Genomic DNA, 19,774 nt, shown 5'->3' with positions numbered 1-19,774 from the left:
ACCGAGCGGAGTGAAAAAAAAAAAAAAAACTGGGGATTTTTCTTTTGCCGACAATCTGGAAACACTCTCTAGTTAATTAGAGTTGATTGGAAATGAACCGCACAAACAAAGGGCAGCCTATGTCCTGGCTATTACAACCAGGCATGCTTGTGTGCACGTGCACCAAAGGTTACTTAAGCTACCTTGGGAGTGCAAGATGCTTGCAGCTTGATGATGTGGACTCTTCCTCTCACTTTTTTTTATTTTTTATTTTTACTTCCCCATTCTACCCCTACCCCCCGCCCCACGCACCCATTGCTCCTCCAACGGAGCCCAGTGCTGTGAAGAATGTGTGACGACCTCCACTGCCAGGGAGCAAAACTTCCAGCCCCTGATGCCACAAAAGCCAAGAAGGTAATTAAGTTTGAAAGAATAGAAGCAGTACCACAAACAATGCGGCAGTGTCCATGGGGAGGGATATATGTGTGTGCACGTTGGACGGGGGGGGGGTTAGGGAGGGGTTCATAGGGTGGGGGTCAGAAAAGCCATTAACATTCAGGGGCTGGGTGAAAGAGAGGAACGAGGGCAAAGGGGAACTGAGGATGGCATTCGTTCTCTTTTTGCTTCCCCGTCTTTCTCTGTCGCAGCATGACTCGCCCGTTCATTCGCATTATTTATCTCTCTTCTTTTTATTTTTATTTTTCCCCTCAATCAGCCCAACAGCTGGCATGGACCCCCCTGTTCCTCCCTCATCACCACTCCTACCCATATGCAGTAGCTCCGTTTCGCTTTGTTTCAGGTCCCTTCATTGGGTGGGTGTTCGTCCTTGTCATGTGAGGGGATTCCCCCAAGCACATTCAGCCACGCACACAGTTTCAAACGAGCCTCCGACTGTCTGCACGTTCTGTCTTCAGGCTGAAGCATCCGAGAAAAGTCTGACAGGTACACAAGGCAGCCTGGTTGGATACCACTGGAGAGCGCTAAGGACAAACTAAATTAGCACCCCTCAAGCGCATGCTTACACATGCAAACATTTGCAATATGCGATCCCAAAGAAACACACAGGGAGCTTTCATCTTTTTTGCCACATCTCCAGAACAGCAACAAAACTCAATTAGCAAAGAATGTAATTTTATTTACAGAGTTCCAAGTAATCACACACACACACACACGCACGCACGCACGCATTCGCGCACACAGACTTGCACAGTTTAGGCAAACTGTCCCTCTCCCACGTGGTTGGAGCTAAGAAAGAAGTATTCATCGCCCGTGCGTGTGTATGTGTCGGCGCGAGTGAATCTGGGTGTGTGGCTGCGCGAGAGCGTGCGTGCATGTGTGCGTGTGTGTGTGTGTGTGTGTGTGTGTGTGTGTGTGTGTGTGTGTGTGTGTTCACACAGTGGAACGATCATGAGACGCATTTACGTCAGATGAGTGATTCAGGCAAACCACTGCTAATTTCAGTGAAGGCTTCTTCTCAGGATGGATGGGGCGGCTGTGAAAATGAGAAAAGCTAGCAGTCGAGGGGAGCAAAACTCAACTTGGGAGCGCGTTTGTGCAGATCTTTCCACATCTACTGTCAACTCCTGGGCAACCGACGAAAGCAAGTCACCTTCTAATTGCGGTGTTGCAGTGTTATGTCTGTGCTAATCTGTTTCGCTTTGTCTCTGCATCTCACCAGAGACGTGGATTAGTGCTAAAATGATGACTGCTTAATCCTTGATTTGCCTGTGCTAAATAAATATTAATCTACCCTGCTCATCATGCTCTTGTAAGGTACAACATACACAATATGAGAGGGTTAAGCTGTTACATAAATCATAGCCTTATCTTTTGGATGAGACCAAATCATGAGACCATACACACACACATGCAAATGCACACACACCTCCTCTCTACAAAAACACATCAGGCTGAAGGGGTTGACAGTGTGGGATTATTTGCCACTGAAATTAATAATCCTGCTAAATACAAATCCTTAAAAAAAAATCTCTAAAATACATGTTTTAGAGGTGCATAGAAACACACAAATATCACTAAGTTGCATTGATTGTTTTTTTGTTTTTTTTTAAATATATCTCACCCTGCCTCTCAGCCAGTTTGTTTGGAAATACACATTTGAGACCATAAAAAGTGAAAGCTGTCACTGGTGAAATCCCAAACTCAAACACACACACACACACACACACACACACACACACACACACACACACACACACACTTAAATCGACAAGGCCTTGGTGGTGCAGCTCAGAAGAGGTTAAGCAAACACAGTCCACGTCAGTCAAGGATAGTGTGCACAGACACAGAAAGCAGCCTCTGACGCAGGCATTTCATATTCACCTGGCAAATATAAATGACAGGGTTTATGCTGCATTCAATAACACCAGAGTCAGGCTCTCTGCTAATGTTACAAAATAAAAATTGCAAAACACCGTGAGCATGTAAGATTGTGTGTATGTTTATGACTTGACACAATATCCTCGAGTAGAGAAAGCAGAAAAAAAGAAAAACATGATGTAATTTTCCAGCTCTCAAATATCTTTTGCAAGACCAGTAGGTCCTGCTGATTCTCCGAAGGCTATTATTAAGCACTACAAACTAATGTAGCAACTCCTGCTACTTGTTGCCAAATTCCTTTTAAGGAAAAAAAATGTCACAAATGTTGAGCTAACTGGTGAAAGATTTCTATCGGAACCAAGCGACAACATGGAAATATGTCTGAAGACAGAAAAAGCCCGGACAAGTCAACAGGTTTTACAGCAGCCGTGTGTTTGCCGCCTGTCTCAGATGCTTATTATTACTCAATTATGGCCTAAGCAGGTAGGGACACCTCGTCTCTCCTGCGTGTCGCAGTCAGCTGATTTATGTTTGCTGAACCCGTCCTTATCAGGCTGATTATACAGTCCCAGGGGGAAGAGAAAAGACGAACCCAAAAACTGTCCCCGGATATTTTACTGTCATTTCTCAGACGTGCTTACCGAATCCTCCGCAAATCTTCCGCTTCCTTTGAAAACAAAGTTTAAAGTTCAGGTCCCCACTGTTTTCTAAAGACGGCACTCGGCGGGACCCTGGCCCTGTCATTATTTTCATAAACATAATCATAGGGCAGGTATCCTGACTGACGCCACGAGCTATGCGCCGCTGACTAAAACATCTCCTGAACACCTCTCTGACACGCCACAAAAAGATCATTAATGTCTCGAGCTTTTTCAACAGGAGAAAAAAGAAAAAGAAAAAAAAGACGAAGAAGTCCTTACCTTACATTAGAGAAAAAAAACGAACATATGAACACCTATTTAGCCTCATACAGATGGAAGAGGAAACAGGGGGTGTATGGAAAAACACACAATACCTTTTGGGCTTTCCAAGAGCTTGACTACTCGTGACAGGTCTAATTTCTGGACCCAGGGAATTACTAATTAACTTAAGCTTTCGGCTCTCTATTTAATTAGAGAGGTCTCCAAATGAACTTTAGACCAAAGCCATTTGCTTTTTAAACAAACCCCCTTTTTCTGACAGCTGTTGTGAGTTTGCCCTCTTCTCACAAAAAAAGAAAAAAACCCACAAGCAAAGCTCAGTTGTTATTTATGCCATCACAGGCTCTTTTTCTGTAGGAGGATAGAAAGAGAGCTTCGAGAGAAAAGGAAGCGCACACACACACACACACACACACACACAAAATAGAGCAGAGAAGTGGAAAAGTGTACAATTTAATTGGATTTCACTACAAACAAACAACTGCCACATGTAATTAGCATAGTTTTAGATTAACGCCACAATATTCCTTTTATCAAATAAACACCCCGTCTAGGCCAGCCTGCTGAGAAAGAACCAGATAAAAAAATTGGACCCATTACCTCGGTTTCTTTTTTTTTTTTATATGTATATATATATATATAAGCAAAATAGAATCAAATTTAAATCATCTTGTCTGTTTTAAAAAAAAAAAACCCTCAGCGTTGTTCTTTACGCGACAAGCAAAATGCGCAAACGCCATAGAATGTGAATACTAAAGAAAAATGAGGTTTTATCAAAAAAAAAAAGAAATACAATGTTTCAAGTGCAGATGAAAAGTTCTGCTTCTCATTTCAAAATATGCTAAAAGGATAAGTGAGGGTCTCCAACAGCCTCAACACTAACAGACCATCCATCACCGCGCAGTGGCAGTTGTTTAGGTATAACATTAAGGAAGAGGTCCATTCTTCAAAATACTTTGCTTTTTTAGCCGCTCCTCCAAAGCCTCTCTAATATCTGCTCATCTTTGCCGTGGTGAAACAAAGCAAAACTCCCCTCACTATTTAGTCTAGGTGCAGAGAACTGATACATCAGTGAAAACCGCTGACAAAACGAGCCTTGTTAATACCTGCAATTTCATATACAAGAACATTCCAGTGCCTGCTCTGCTCTTCTTCTTTTACTGTCACAGAAAAGAGGAGTCTTGTCTCTTTCTCCCTCTTTTTTTTTCCCTTCCCCCCACCACCCCCCACTTTCTGAAAAAGCAAATAATTTAAGATTATTCCACAGCTGGTGCCAGGCCAGAAAAAGAAGTTGGGTTCTGAGAGGGATACTTTTGGCTTAAACCTTCCTTGGGGAGTTGTGGAGACACATGTTTGCTTCTCTGCTTTGGAACAGACTGAGACCAACACAAGGAAAATAAATCGTTTTACAATTTATTTTATTGCTATTAATCCAGCAAATACAAATTGGACGCAACCAGACTTTCTTAGGGCGGCCTTTACGAGCGAGTATTTTAGCAACTGGAATAGAAAAGTGTTATTTGTAATTTAATCCTTGGGATACCATAGAGAAACTCTTTTTCGCAGGGACATCATGCGCAGTCATATCGCCATTTTAATGCCGTTTCAAATACATTCCTGAAATTATGCATAGGGCTTTTTTTTTTTTTTTAAATGTCAGTGGAATCTGGAATTTAATACTAATCAGAACAAGCGTTTCCATGCAATCCAAATCAAATTCCTTAGTTTCTTCATTTCAACTCTCATTACACTGTTTGTTTAAGGCCACAAGTCATGCATAATTAATTAGCCACTTATTCCCTGACAAACCTTGCCAATGGCCTTGATATCCATGTGCAATTGCCTTCAGGAATACCAAATGTCAATCATGTCACAAACCTGCAAAACAAATTCAAACACCGACACATACAGGAAAGAAAAAAAGTGAATTAAAAAGAAAGCAGGATTTATCTGATTTATACATTTTAATGATTATCCCCTATTGACACAGTCTCCGTGTTTTCTCAGACTTCAGTCTTTCCTTAAGGTCTATTAATGCGCACACATCTTGTGACTGGGCTCTCTGCCTTTTCAATCCTTTCCTTTGTCTTTGGCCAACGGGGAAAAGAATGTATCATTTGTCATGAGATGTCTTATGCTATTGTGGGGTGTTTTTTTTTTTTTTTTCTCAAACCTGGAGAGACTTAGTCATTCATCAACTTTTTTTTTATTGTTTCCCCTTCCAAGCTCAGAGATTGCTGCCTCCTCTGTTTGAATGAAGTACTTGTGCATATTTGTCATGGTTTTGTTTTTATCTTGCCAGCTTTCATAGCTCTGAAAATACTTCTGAGAGCAATCGATAGAACGTGGCATATAACCTTTTGTACCGCATATTGTTTTCTTGGTAAGTACAGGAGGGACAAACCTTTCTAAAATAAAAGGCTGCTGAACACTTTGGTGAATATATGTGAGGTAAGGACTTTGAGGCTCTCGCATGGAGTTGAAGAGCTGAGGAAGTGTCCTTCACAGTGAATGTATTTTGAATTGCAGAGGACAATCAATGTCAGAGCCTGACAGTCTGGCCGGCATAAACTTTTTTTTTTTTTTTTTACATCTTGACACAATACCACGTACTGTATTCTTCCAGAATTTTAACATGAATACGTGTCTTTACTTTCTATTTTACGGTGAAAATTTTAAACTGAACCGATTCGCATTCGGCCCTCGATCTGAAAATATCCCGCTTATTCTTCGTAGCAAAATAGCTTGAGCTCTTTTTGTGTCCAGCCACAGATTTGATTCTGAACTTTGACTGGGTCATTTTAACAGATGGGTATGCTTAAATCTAAACCTGTCCAATGTGGTTCAGTGTTTTGTTCCTGCTGTTCAAGTTTAAGTCTTTAGCATCTGTCACTTTTATTTCTAAGACTGGCCTACATTTAACTCCGTTCATCTTTTTTGTTGACCCTGCCCAGTTTCCTTCTCCCTCCTAAGGTCTCCACAGAACAGCTGGATTAATACAGAGAATTATTTACACACCAAAAAAGTTTGATTTACTAATTACGTGACTCAGAAGGCAGACGGTTGCACTGAATTTTATTTAGAGGAACAGAGTAAGGGGGTTTGAACACAACTGCACACTTCTTTTCAGATTTTTAGTCGTAAATGAATCGAATACCATATCTTTTTGCTTTTGCTTCATATGTTCGATAATTTGTGAAAATAAACTGACTTGAATGTAAATTAAATTAAAGCAGCGCATATTATACTGTGTATATTATGATATGCAGTATGAGATTAGCAGTTTCTCTTTGCATTCAAACTGCCTGGTAATTTACAGTTCACTCCCAGTATCAGAGCACCTGTCAGAGAGGAAAAGAAGAACATCCACTGATGAGAGATGAGACAAAAAGCAAAGGAGAACATGAGACAGACACACCAAAAGGACACCCAGAGAAAGCAATCAGCAACACAAGAGAGAGGCCTCATTTTTTTCCATCAGTCTATTTTATTTGACCTAAACCTGAGAATCTCTGCCACCCCCGAGGCCCTCAGGACCTCAGATCAAACAGATAGAATACTCAAACACACGGCCCTGATTGTTCTTTCCCCACCCTCCGAAATCCCCCCCACCCACCCCACTTCCACTTTGAAATGAAAAGAATAAACATATTATTCCAAATACTCAGACCCGTGTTTTTCCATGGCTAATATCCTGTATGGGATGGCCGATGCAAAATAGGCAGGAGAGCCTGAGAACGGGACAGAGCACAGAGGGTAGAGAAAAATCCCCCACTTTCTATTTTCCCTTAAGAGACCAATGAAGGCCTGTCGAGATGAGAGAAAAAGAGAGAGAGGGAGAGCGATGGAGACATGAGAGAGAGGGTAACGCAATCCTGGCTGGCGCTGGACCAACAGCAACAAAAACATTTAGATAACCGCGCTCAATAATGAACGATTTCAATGAGGACAAAAATTACATTTCCTACAGATAACATGCCCCCTTCCCATAACAGAGTCAAAAGAGCCTTGAAACCACGTCATGCTGAAGAGTGGTGCACTGGAGTATTATGTTAGGGGAGGGTTTTAGTAACTATATTAGTATCCTTTTACCCCGCCAGAGACAGTTCTTTTACTGGTTGAAAGAAGTTGCCAAAGCTGAGAGAGACAGGGAAAAATATAGAGCCTTTACAACAATCTGACTGGAGCTACAAGAAAAGCAACAAATCTCTCCTTAACTGACTCGGCCTGTGCTGTAGCACTACCAGCAGCGTGGCTCGCAATGTTACCGAATGTCAATACACACCATAAGGGCCACTCCAGATAAAAGTCCGCGTACACATAACTCAGGATCTCTGCGGCACACTTGATCCTCACAGGTGGCGTGGGTCACGGCGAGAATGGCATCCCCACCTTTCTCATCCACTAAGCACTCACTTCCTTTCAAGCCAAAATCTGTCAAGTTGCTCGAGAGGGGAAGAGGCAAGAAAAGAGGAGATATAGCGTGGAAAGGAGGCAGAGAATAAGAGAGCAAGTCTTTGTCCTCTTCCACTCAGCTCCAGCGTGTTTCCTCCTCGGGTCTGTCCGGGGGATTAGCATATGAAAGGCGAAGGAAGGCGTGCAAAAGGTCAAAGAAAGAGTATCCCATCCAATGAGAGACAACAAAAACAGGCCACACCGGCCTTTGTGCTGCTCATGTTCTCCACCGTCTAACCTCATGCCCCTCCCTTAACCCTGGATCATTTCCATACACCAGAAGATGACGGTTGATCATAAATTACTTACTATGTCGAGCTGGGTCATATGGTAGTCACGGTGGCGATTTTAAACCACCCTGGCAGTCCCTCCGAGCTCGCTCACACACACACACACATGCACATGCACACGCGCACTCGCGGGCGATCACATAAAACACACCTGCTTCGAAATTTCACAGTTGCCTCAGTCTGGATGATATCCCACCAAATCCTCGGCAAACATCTCAATAAAGAAAAATGTAAGAGCAGTGTAGTTTGATTTGATCCACGAAAGCCGCTCCCTTCCTTCCATGTAAATACTACCTGAGCCTCGACCATCCACTACATAATTGTACACTCCAGTGCTTTAGGGATCCAGTTTAGTATATATATGGAGGCTTAGGGATTTTACCAGTCTCCACTGTTACTCTATTATCATACATATTGCTCCACATGACAACTTCCTTCTGCTGGAGTCTGAACAAACACCTGAAAACACTGGTCTTGTGTTTCCGGGGTTCTCCCCGACACAGACAGTCAAGTACTGGTAGCGGCCTGGGAGACAGGGCCAAGCGGAGAGGAGGAGAGAGAGGGAAGAGAGAAAGAGCAAAGGGGTAGAGCATTTCATCTCTCTTTCATCTCTGTCACCCAGTCAAGCGTTCAATGCCCCATTCAGCGCCTGCCCAGCATTATGCAAAATAATGCTAATCCCTTTTCCCGTGCTTTCACACTTGTATAAACTGCCGTTCCTGCCTCTGAAAAGCAATTATATCAGTTTACGTTCCTGTCAAAAAACAGGATTAGCATGCAAGTACTAGTAGCACCAAACTAGGCCTAGTTTCTATCCACCTTTGGCTATCAGAAAGCACAGCACATGAAATGTTTGTCCACCCTATTCCCAATAAAGGGAGTCGGGCTGCTCAGCTGGAGGTATGGCTTTTAATGTGTTGTAATTAGATATTTAGATGAAATGAAGAGAGGGTCTGGAAGTTTCAGAGGCAGAACTCCTCGTCCTTGTTCTTCTGTTCCAAAACCTCCTTAGCCAGAGTCTCAGCTTTGTGAAATCCCCATAAAACAAATTCAGCGGCACTACACCACACAGGGCTACGCCGGTCCCACACGTTTCTCACTTGTCTTGCTACATGGTCTGTAAGTGTGTTACATATGTGGCACGCAGATTATCTACTGTTCCCCCGTCCCAACATGTTGTCTCCACATGCAGACAGACTGGCCTGCACACATGCAAACACACACTCGCAGGGCAGACAGAGTGTTTTTGAATATGCAAATGCTCACAGTAGCGAAACGCTGTAAGCAAGAGTCGGTGTGGACTTGTTTAATCTCGGACAATCAGGCCTTTTTTCCACCCCCCCAACTTTTGGGGGTGGGAGGGTGGTCGGTGCACCCATCCCGACCGATGACAGATCAGGGACAAGGACATTAGTCTGGACAATTACAAATGTCGTCATGGCGACTAATGAAATTTGGCAAAGTGGCCATCCATAGACTTAAATGACCCTAGCTGGTTAGGTGCTAGCGCTGGGGACTGGCTGCTTGCTGCTGGCCTGTTGCCTTACACACACCCGTTATTCTCTTTTCTGCCACCGTGGTACAATAGACGCACTTGTATCTCAGCCGATACCCACCGGCAGTACAAGCTCTCCGCCTGACAATTTGCATATGTTAATATAATTAAGTGCTAATTACACTAAAACTCGCATATTCACAAGTACCCTCCCCGGGAGCTATGCACGAGCTTGATCTCGTTCCAAGTCTTTAACCCTCCGCCGTGCCTTGCTTGTGTGCGAGTCTGTGCGCGTGTATGCGTGTGTGTGTGATAGAAAGAAACTGCGAGTTAGTAGTGGTGCCCCAGGGCTGACACAGGAAGTTCCCCTCTCTCAGACATGATGCTGAGCTGCAGTGAACTTCTTAGCTTCTCCCCTGTTCAGGCCTCCCTGGGCCAGAAGACCCTGACACGACGACTACTGCACATCGTCAACCATCACAAACGCACACACGAGTGCAAACAAAAGGTTCAGAGGTTGAATATCTTTGCATCAAAAAGTTTGCATTTTGAAAGGCTGCGTAATAGATGTTGCATAAAAGAAAATCTAAGGGAGAAGAAGAGGTATAAAAGAGACAGCTTGAAACGGGACATATTTACGCTAACTGTAAAAAAAAAAAAAAAAAAAGAAAAAAGAAAAACAAGTGCAGGTACTTGAAGTTTAAACTTGAAGAACTTATCTCCACCCTTACATAAAAGCAAACACCTCTTACGTACGGAACACACTGGACTTGCCCAACACCGAAACCACAGAAAACAGGTGCCAGGAAGGACAACAGTCATTGGAGCTATTGATAAAAGACAAGAAAAAAGAAAAAAAGAAAAAAAAAAACAACATGATTCCCTTCAGGGAGCATGTGTGCCTGGATGTGAGAGTGTGTAGGCCTGCCGTTTTGATAATGGAGGACAGGCGGTTGTGCTTTTCACATTGTAATGGCCATGAATCAGGGAGGAAGCCAAGCGGTCGAGCTACAATTAGAGTTCTTTTGTGCCTCTTCCTCTGTCTCTTTTTCCCTCTTTTTTTTTTCTTGCTTTCATTCGCTGACACTCTACCTATCGAGGCTACGTTAAAACAGTCCACACTGCTCTGCAGCAGAGGGCGAATGAGGGGAGAATCTGGGCTGAATGGAGGAAAACTCACACTGCGCTGCTGCCGGACACGCACGGACACATGCGTGCACGATGCACGCACCAGATGGCACAGCAAGGCAAATTAAATAAACACACACACACACACCTATAGCCAGACAGAGGCCTCTATGGGCACTGTCCCTTAATGAATGTCTATTGGTAGTCAGAAGGTCCAAGCTCATTTAGTTGACTCTCAAATGAGATGCAGCATTATGGCTATGGTAATACGCTCCTCCCTTCCCCGATAATCATACGCAGGTCATTGTGTCAGAGTTATTCATTTCAATCACACGCGCACGCCAGATGTTATTATGCAGGAGAGTAAATCTCTCCAGTGGGTGTCGATGGTTGCCTATTCAAAAGAGATGAAAAATAAAGAAGAAGGAGGGGAAAAAAAAAAATGGATATTGCTCCAGCAGTCCAGCGTGTAGTGAGCTATACTGCTCACTGGAGCATGACAGCTGGTAATGCAGGTTCGGATGTAGCTCCGCGTGTGTCTTTTTGAGGCAGTGGGAAGCTCCCCCTTTACTAATACCTGCTTCTCGGATTACCACAGCGTCTTAAGTATTCAACCATGCTCCTATTTCCCTATTCTGCCTTTTTAGTCAAATTGGCCGTCTTTACACTGTAAAGCAGCGATATACCCCCTCTTTACCAAAGGCCTATGGGGGTGAGGGGGGGATCCACGAAGAGGAACATTAAAATGCAGCGATAGCCTTGTTGCAAAGCTTCTCTCTATTTCTTTCTGTCTCTTTCTGCAGCAACGGCTTCTAAATCATCCAGCCTCCTCTATTAGACGGGAGACTTATTGAGGTAGAAACCATAAAAAATGAAGAAGGGAAATTTAATCCCTGAAATATTGATTTGCACATTAATATCAGATAGGCAGAGGGCAATCTAGCCGGGTGGAAATGACACATTGTCGACCCCTAGGAGAGGCCCGAGCCAATCTTCTAGCTGCATGTGTCTTAGACCCAGGAGTTATAGGACAGACTCAGCCCCTGTCTCTCTCTCTCTCTCCCTCTCTCTCTCTCTCGTTCCCTCTCTCCTCCTCCCAGTACCCTCTCATCCCTCTTGCCCCCCTCCATCCACACCCTTAATGAAGGCTGCAATGCTGGAAATGCATTAGCTTTTAATAATCAAGAAGCATTTTCAAGCCAACAGCTTTTGTCCTTCGAGGGCTGTCTGCCCATCTTTTACACTATATATGCCCGCGCGCGTGTGCGTGCGTGCGTGCGTGCGTGTGTGTGTGTGTGTGTGTGTTTTAATCCCTCCTTCTGCCATGGGTAAAATGAATGTTGTGAATTGCTTAACTAACAAGAAAAGAGATACACAGTCAGTCTTTGAAAGTGCACCCAGCACAGAAAAACAAAAACAAGAGGCCTGGAATTCTACAATTATAAAAATTATATATATATATATATATATATATATATATATATATATATATATATATATATGAAAGACAAAGGATAAAAATAAAACGAGGGGGGTTATGGGGGGAGAGAAAATGTCTTATTATGGAATAATATAGCGTGAGACAACACCATCATTAACTGATGAAATGCATTGCAATTAGACAGGATCATCTCGTTTCATAATAATTTTAATTCTTTTATCAGGGCCTGGCCTGCGTGTTTTCGTGTGGAAGTAGAGGCTTTTGTGCAAATGGAGCTGGATTGTCTGATTGAACTGAGGATCTAATCCTGTCTAATAAACATCAATCCTTGGCTTAATAAACAAGCAGGCAAATGCAACAAAATCATGCAGACGATGTGGAAGAGGAGACGTCGAGTTAATTCTGTTTTCATCTTTAAATTAAAATTTTGTAATAATATTAAGAATAATAATTATTATTATTATTAACTATTATTACAACAACTATGCTAACTGTGACAGGAGACCGTTTTTTTTATTATTAATCTGTCTTTTATTTATTCTACATTTGTATTATTATTTGTTTTGTTTTTATTAAAATTATTGGTTTCGTATTGAATAACTACAAGCATCCACCAATCAAACACATTTCACCGGTGTTAAGCCGTCTAAAATAATTAGAGAAATTGTTGAGGGTAAGTAGATACACTCGGAGAATAATAAAGGACAACAAAAACAGTCCTATAAAAATAAGGTCGCTCATATTAGCGCATCGTTCACCCAGAGCGACTACTCATTCTTCCCGTACACACACTCTCTTTGGACCGTTGCATAGCCGCGGTGGAGAATGACCAGACCCTTGGCCCTGGTGTGTGTGTGTGTGTGTGTGTGTGTGTGTGTGTATGTGTGTGTGTTTTTTTCCCAACCTCCTGTGCGATCGATGTCCCCCCCCACCCCCTGTCACTGACCACCCCTTTGAGATATAAAAAAAAAGAAAAGAAAAGAAAGAACAGCAACCAGGACGCAAAAACGCCAGAGAATCCACATCTCTACTCCTATTCCCTCCTGTAAAATATTACTAAACAACACTTTAAGAAGGTGTTGCAACCAGCATCTTCCAGGACTATTGGTGGAAGGTGAATTTGTGTAATAAAATGATAGTCATGGAACTCGTGACTTTTTATGACAACAAAACAAACAAACAAAAACAACAACAACAACAACAACAAAAGCTAAATGAGAATGATTATTTAAAAAAAAGTTTGTTTAAATTTATTGATGGGATTAATGGTGTAAATTGAGAATGAAGTCTGATTTTTGCAAATGCCAATGTTTGGGAAAACCAGAAGCACCAGGAGTCATCTCTAAAGGGACTCCGTGCAATCAGGAGACAGGCGATCGCTCTCCCCCTTCCGGGCGACGCAGCTGCCCGAGCTTCGGTAACAAAAAAAAAAAAAAAAACACAGACCGATCTCTAAGTCCAGCAGGTAGTAGCAAATACCGTGTGCTTAAGTTGCGGATCTCTTATAAAAAATAAAACATTTCAGTCCGGTTGCTTTCAAAGAATTGCACTCTCGCAGATGAGAGAGGATCGTGTCGGGGGAGAGAAACTGATCACTTCAGTGCGAGAAAGCCGACTTGTATAAAAAAGAAAAGAAAGAAACTGGGTTTTTAGCGCGGCGGATCCAAAACGGCGGTTCAAACCGGGCTCTCTGAGGGTTAAAGACTCATAATGGGCCAGTACGATGTGTGGAAACGACAAAAACCGGACACATCGAGGGGAAAGAAGCTGGAAGCGGACATGTCCGAGGAGGAATCGGACTCCAGGAAAAAGGCAACACACATCCGCACTGCAAAGCCACAGGGACGCTCGTCTCGTCTCACGCTTTTATCACTAAATCCGCACACGACTCGAGATGGACTGCAATTCGTGTAAAACTTTGCAAAAGACCGGTCGTGTTCGGCACGTATTCCCACGGACACATGCGTAAAAAAAAAAAAAAAAGAGCGTCTCCAATCCTGACAGTCGCCTGTTTTTACTGTAGCCAAAGCGCTGGAGTTGCACTAACATCACCATATCCCCCCCTGTGTTGTGGGTTAAAAAACACCCAGCACCTGTTATCCGGGCAACCAAGGTGTCAAAGATCCTCCACTCAGATAGATAATCGATACCCGACCCCTAAATTTAAACACACGCACCCCCAAAACTACTCAATAAAAGTTAAAGGGAGAGGTGGAAAGGAAAAGAAAAAAAAAACTTACTTTCTTCCCCCTCCAAAAGCGTCACCTCCGCTCCACTCTTTGCTCCTGGTTTTATAAAACAGTCACATCCAGCGGCTTGCGAAATTAGACAACAAGAAAAAAAAAAGAAAAAAAAAGAAAAAGAAATAAAAACGTGGAAAATTACAATAATCCTCCAACTTTATAATGGGAAAAAAGGGGTAAAAATCACAAATGACAAGCGTTTTTTTGGAGAGCTATCCCTTATTTTGGTTCCGGTGGCGGTGGAAACGACGTGTCGACGGGGGCTGCCTCGCAGTTTCTCTCGTTGGACGGGAGGTCGGGGAAACGGAGGAAAGGAAATGAAAATCCGATATGTCTTTATTCTGCTAATTATTATCGTTTTAGCCCTGTTTAAAAAAATGGCTGATTAAGTTGAGTGCGCATGTCTTTGTGTGTCTATTTCCCGATATGCACTCTGGGAATGGGTAGAGAGACAGAGAGAGAGAGAGGGCGAACGGGAGAGAGAGAGAAGAGAGAGAGCGAGAGGAGAGAGAGGAGAGGGAGGGAGCAAAAAAAAAAGGAAAAAAAAGGAGACGGAGAGGGAGGGAGAGAGGAGAGAAGTGTAATTAGTGAGTTGATCAACAGTCTCCACATTGCAAATGACGCGCACACGGAGCCCTGGCGGCCGCAGAGGTCCATGCGCTCAGAAAATCCCTTTTGTGCAGTTGCTCTCTGAGGGACCAAATCACATGTAGAACAATGGACAAAACGCCTCCCTCTATTACTAATAATAACCACCCTGACGCTAGAAGTCAACCTCCGCTTTTATCCCACAATTGAAAACCATCTTTAAAAAGATGATTCTTTTAGAATATTTTTATTTTTATTTTTCCGAGAATGAGATTACCTTTAAAGTTTGCGCACTGCTGTTTGTCATCAGCTTGATTTTTATTGATTATGACACCACAGGTGAATTACGCTCAGAATGAGACTGACTGCAGATTATGTGGATGTTGTTTTTTTTTTCTTCTCTTCTTTTCTTTTTTGAGGTCTTACTGATGTCCTTATTTGATTGCATTTTAAGCATTCTGACAAAACAGACGGAGCCTGACTTAAAGTAAAAGTGATAATGTGAGTGAAGATAAGAAATCAAACAGAATCGGACGGTGAAAACTGGCCTGTGCCGCACATCAACACATACCAAAACATGTGACAAAACTCGTGTATCTAAGCTTATATCCTACCTTTTACTTTTATTTTTCTAAAAAAATTTTTTTTTAAAAATTAAAAAAAATTGCGTATTGTGTAAATTCTACATGTATGACTATTAAAGCTTAAAAAAAATCAAAGCCACAGAGCTTCACACTAATCCACCGCGTGTCTGAAAGACATCTTGTGCCCTTTCGAGACCGCTGAGGCCCCGGGTGGGTTCAATAGAGTCAAATTGAAAAAGATCCAATATGGGGTCACCCAAAAACAGAAAAAAAAAAGAAAAAAATCCCCCTACGTGTTCAAAGCTCGGTTTATGTTTACTGTTCTATCAAAGTGACCCGCTTATTTGACCGTATTTTCTTTTTCAATGCAAACCATTTACTGTGTTTCCCCCCATCGGGTCCCTTAATAGAGGTTTTTTTTTTTTGGGGGGGGGGTGGGTGAAGGGGAGGGGGGCTTTAGAGGAAGACTTTTCACATTCTCAAACGGGAGAGAAAATCAAGAGATCTTGTTCGCCTTCATGGAGAAAAAAAAATCGAAGCTGGGGGTGAATTGAACTGCATGAGCCGGGACTTGGGATGTGATGATAAGGCTGCTGCTGGCAAGTGAAGTACTAGGGTCTGCTTTGCAGCCACATTGACTGCACTGCACTTACACCAACTGGATCCTTAAGAAGCCAAGAGATCCGAGCCCGACCCGACCCGAGGCTGTTTATTCTGGGTTTAGAGAGGTCTCTGACAAAGAGGGGTGGGTGGGTCGAGGTGATGAACGGAGGCGTCACTTTCCACCCGGATCCAAGGCGCTTGCTGCTGCCGTGGCTGCTGTTGCTGCAGCTGCTTCCCTGTCCTCCAGGGGGGTTTTCTAGTCCGTCCGCCCTGGGAGGCGTCGCTCACAGACGGCTTGGAGAGTCGAGTCGACCCCGCTGCTGCAGCGAAACGCGCATATAGAGTCCGCAGGGACCATTGCGTGCGCCTACCCAAAAGCTGCAGGAAAAGGACCTATTTATCATTTGCGACTTTGTAACACCTAAATGGAGGACTTTACATAAAACGGCGTGATTTTTTTTTCTCTCTCTGTGCTTTTCTACGTTTCTGAGAGGATGTGCTTATTTCCTACTTTATAGTGATTAACTTGGTGCGCACAGTCCACATTTTCTGCGGAGATGCGTTTGCTATTTTTTTGCTTGTTTTCTCCTAGAAAATGAGAAAGTGCAAAGCGGATTTAGACGGCTGATACAGGCTAGCACTTATCTTAACATCTTGCGTTTCTTTTTTTCTTTTTTTTTGTAAATCCCCCCCACCCCCCTCTGGTCTCCACCCTCCCTCTCTCCCGGCAGACGATGCTCTTTCTCCGGACGCAGCTTGACAATAGGGCGCGTTAACTAATATTTTTTGCCCCATTTCCATATCAGTACGATCCTCAATTAATTATAGATTTTATCAGTAAACTCCCGCATCTGTGTGAGAGAGTGTGGGTGGGAGTGTGTGTGTTTGTGTGTAAAAGAGAGAGAGAGAAAGAGAGAGAGAGAGAGGCAGAGAGTACATGTGTGCGCGCGAGTGTACCGTGTAAAGAAGAAAGAAAATTGTCGTCTTAGAAATATCCTCGTAAATCAGCAGGAATTAAAACTAAGCATCCCAGTAAATGTGTACTTGCTAAAAAAAAAAGAAAGAAAAAAAAGAAAACCCTAAAAGGAAATGTGTTTTAGTCTGTTTTGTAAACTGCTTTTTAAAAGGTAGCCCTGAACACCTTCAGTGATCTTCTGTCACATCAGGAGATCAATACCTTTGAATTGTCCGGAGACATTACCATATTGGTTTGACACACTGGGAGATGCCACGGGATGGAACTATTGTCAATCCACCAATATGTTCTCTGAGATCAGACTAGAAAACTCAATTGATGCTGAGGCTGATTAAAAAAAAAAAAGTCATAAAAGTAATCATGTTGTCATTTTCTTTTTGCATTCACGTACAAACACCTGGAGATCTTTTCTTCTTTTGTTTTTTCCTCCGAAATCAAAGTCAGGTTTACACCTTCTTTTAGTCCTATGCGTCGGCGCCCTCATGGGGTTGCAGAGCTGACCCCTCTGCTTCACCAAAAAAAAAAAAAAAAAACACACACACACACATACACACACACACACACAAAAACACCAGATCTGACCCGCAGCCTGCCCCACAGATCCTCCAGGAAGAGCACATGCAAAAGGAAGCGTCAAATTATAAAGGCCCATAAAGCAGACAAGAAGTTATGTGCAACTCTTTCAACGTCTGACACACACCAGACACACCAAATCCACCCAAAAAGCACAAAATTACAGTTTTCCCCTCAACACTGTCCTTTAAGCCAAATGAATAAAGAAACTGGCAGAACTGCCCTAAATCAAAGACAAAATGTATAATTTTCAAAGCACGCTGTTCTAAAACAATTTCATTCAAAATGAGTAATAATAATAATAATAATAATAATAATAATAATAATAATAATAATAATAATAAAAACCGATAAAAAATTACCGAACGTAGACTTCATTTCTACAGACGGGACACTCCAGAGATAAGTGACTTTCAACCTTTGACTGTTTCAGCAACGAAACTCGAAAAAGTGAGAAAAACCATGAAAACAAATGAAGCTCAAACATAAAGTGTCTCCATATTTTCAAAGTGAATCTTAAAGCCACCCAGCAGCGGTGCGCCAAAAAAAAAAGAAAAAAAAAAGAAAAAGAAACGTTCGTATAAAAAAAGAGAGAGAAAAAAAACTTCCAAAATGTACCTCTTCTTACCTCTTTTTTTTAAATTCCCCCAAAAAAGCATAAAGTGGAAAAAAAGCAATATAAAACTGTAGACTCTTTGGTACCTTTGGTATAAAGCATTCCGTTTTCCTTCTTTTTTCCTGTCTTTCTCTTGCTCAGTAGCGATCCGATAATAGCATATGGAAAGTGTTTTCAAAATGCCCAGATTTGGCACATTGTCATTGAAAAGAGAGGAGCGCAGTGATGCGGTGCTACAACAGGGGAAATGAGTTGCGGATTGGACGCAGCCCGCCTCGGTGCGGACTTATCCCACTTTAATTTAATATTCCGCAATCACACACACTAGTGATGGCATATAATTCAAGGAGAAATTCAGAGGGAAGGAAATGCTTTTGTGTGTCTGCGCGCGAGCGTGTGTGTGTGTGTGTGTGTGTGTGTGTGTGTGTGTGTGTGTGTTTTTTACACCACTTTATTTGATTAAGGAGAAAGGCAGCACAATATTGTCTTTTTTCTCTGTTTCCCCTTTCTTCTTTTTCACTCCCCTCCCCTCCCGATCACATCTTAGATTCTCTTCATAAACGAAACAATAGATATTTATTTGTTTGTATTCAGGTCATTTATTTAGAAATCAACAACCCCCCCCCCCGACTCTCTCTCTCCCTCTCTTTCTCTTTTTGCTTGTCGGTGTCACAGTGGAATCATCCCCTAACATAAAATCGAGATCCATAAACGCTTGTTTGTAAAACACTGAACCCAAAATCAATGTATTGGGTCATTTCGATCGATTATATAAACGAAAATCCATACGCAACATGAGACCGGTATCAGCCCACTCTTCCGCTCCCTTTTAAAAAGAGAGAGAGAGAGGGAGAGAGAGGGAGGGAGAGAGAGAGAGAGGGAGAGAGGAGGGGGGAAAAAAAGGGGAAAGCTTAAAAACAAATACTCTCAAAGTAGACCTTTACATCAGTCCAAGAGCAGGATCCCTCTAACATTTTCACATCAAGGGCCCCCAAAATGAACCCATCGTAGAGGAAACGGGGTCTGATTTAATTGGATTTTGACCCCGGAATGCCCAATATGGGTTTTTTTGTTGTTGTTGTCATTGATTTGTAAAGCTGCGGGTGCTACAAGTGAAAGCTGTGTTCAGACATATGTTCGCTAATTGGAATAATTCTGCATTAATGAAAACACGATCAAATTAAGTAATTTCTTTCGCTCGCTGACCCCCCCTCCGCCACGCATAGCTTTTTTTTTTTTTTTTTTTTTTTTTTTTTTTTTGAGAGGTTCTTGAACCCCCTTATAGGACCTGGATGTCAAAGTGCTTCCAGATGCACCGCGATAGCGCAACCCCCTGATGACGACAATTAGAAAAATGCCCTAATCAAACGGGGCCACACGGGATTAAGTCGCATTTCAAGGGTCAAGGGGAACCCCACCTCAACCACCTCCGCCCCCCGGTGCCCATCTTCCGCCTGCGCACCGAATATCACATTTCGACATCACATAACCTGCGCGAGGAACAAATCAGCCACTCCAGGCGCTGTAATCACGTATGCAAATTCAG

At 42.7% G+C, this 19,774-nt stretch overlaps 1 protein-coding gene across 1 annotated transcript in view; it reads right to left on the bottom strand.

Moving 5' to 3' along the window:
* Window positions 1–15,848, bottom strand: part of zfhx4 (zinc finger homeobox 4) — an 89,434-nt gene extending 73,586 nt beyond the window's left edge. Inside the window, exon 1 of the mRNA XM_014981664.2 lies at window positions 14,286–15,848. The gene's annotated coding sequence lies outside the window, so the exon portion shown is untranslated. The remainder of the gene's footprint in view (window positions 1–14,285) is intronic.
* Window positions 15,849–19,774: the final 3,926 nt, after the last annotated feature.

Source organism: Poecilia mexicana, unplaced genomic scaffold (genome assembly GCF_051168715.1).
Source record: "Poecilia mexicana isolate PSO_F unplaced genomic scaffold, ASM5116871v1 scaffold_20, whole genome shotgun sequence".
NCBI classification, from domain to species: domain Eukaryota; kingdom Metazoa; phylum Chordata; class Actinopteri; order Cyprinodontiformes; family Poeciliidae; genus Poecilia; species Poecilia mexicana.
The sequence above is the reverse complement of the archived record's forward strand: the minus strand, read 5'-3'. Positions and strand labels throughout refer to the sequence as shown.